Source organism: Piliocolobus tephrosceles, chromosome 3, assembly GCF_002776525.5.
Source record: "Piliocolobus tephrosceles isolate RC106 chromosome 3, ASM277652v3, whole genome shotgun sequence".
Classification (NCBI taxonomy): domain Eukaryota; kingdom Metazoa; phylum Chordata; class Mammalia; order Primates; family Cercopithecidae; genus Piliocolobus; species Piliocolobus tephrosceles.
Genome location: NC_045436.1, coordinates 1,818,539 through 1,820,146, shown reverse-complemented (window position 1 = coordinate 1,820,146; position 1,608 = coordinate 1,818,539).

The following is a 1,608-nucleotide window of genomic DNA, read 5'->3' as shown; positions in this document are numbered from 1 at the left end:
CTCTTGCCTCAGCCTCCCGAGTAGCTAAGATTACAGGCGACCACCATCACACCCAGCTAATTTTGTATTTTAGTAGAGAGGGGGTTTCACCACGTTGGCCAGGACCGCAAGTGATCTGCCCACCTCAGCCTCTCAAAGTGCTAGGATTACAGGCATGAGCCCCTGGGCCCTGCCTTACTGTACATTTTCTATGTTGACCTGTGTTTAGATACACAAATGCTTACCATTATGTTTCAGCTGCCTGCAGTATTCGGTGCAGTAACAGCTGTACAGGTGGGTAGTCTAGAAGCAACAAGCTCTACCACATAGCCTAGGAGTGTAGGAGGCTCTGCCATCTAGGTTAGGGTAAGTACGTTCTATGGTGTTCACACATGAACACAAATGCCTAATGATGCATTTCTCAGGACGTGTCCCTCTTGTAACACGGTGTATGACTGCACTCTGTTCTACACTTTTTTTGACTGATGATGTCCTGGAGTCCTTAGCTGTTAGTCCTTGGAATGCATTCTCATTGTTTGTACAGTTAGTTACCTCTTGTGTCTTTGTATGGACATGCCATGCTCACTAAGAGACCCCTACTATTAAGCATTTGGGTCTGGACAACCTTTCTCCCTGTAACCACAAAATGTTTCCTTCTGACTTTTCTAATTATTTTATTCAGCGATCACAAGGAAAAGAGATTCAGGCATGTTTAATATGGTCTTAGATTTAAATTTTTCTTAGCTAAATATATTGAATTTCGTTCAGTAAAACTTTTTTCTCTGTTCAAAATTTTAATCATCTGTTCAAGATAGATTTATCACTTAAAATCAGACTAAGGCAATTAACTTTTTCATAGGAGGATCATGACAGAATCAAATGAAAAATACCTTACCACAAATGGAAATTCACAAGGATTTTCCAAAATAGTTGTAAGTCTCATTAGTTAAAATCCCCAGTTGAAATCCTGTTTTAATTGAATTGTTTTTCTTCTAAACCATTTTTTTCTGTGACTACTCACTGTAGCAGAAAACATGTCAAATACAAATAGTTGTCAGTTAAGTATCTGCTTAGAATACGCTTGTATATCTTTCTCTGAGTTTCACAAAGTTAAGACCTTTTTACTTAAAAAAGCTTATACCTTTCTTCAGAACTTTTAATTACATTCATTCAAACATAAAGTATGTTTAACTCAATTCCTAGGCTCAGTTACAGTGTTGAAGATTAAATGCTTACTGTAGTTAATGAGTATCAAATTAATTCCACCAAAGTATTATTACAAAATCCTTTTTAAATTGCTATACTTTAAGATGTCTTTGTAACATGTGTAAATGGATACATACACATAACGTAATTGATAGACTTTAAATAGTCACATTTAATTTCTTTATATGAGCACTCAAATATGTAGGTAGGTATATACTTACAAATAATTTTAGCTCCCTTTGTATGAAAGATTTCAGTGATTTTTTTTTGGAAATATGTTTATGTATACTATATTCATTTTTTTTTTGAGATGGAGTTTCACTCTTGTTGTTTTTACAAATTTCCTTTTTTTTTTTTTTTTTGAGACAGAGTCTCGCTCTTGTCGCCGAGGCTGGAGTTCAGTGGCGCCATCTCAGCTCACTG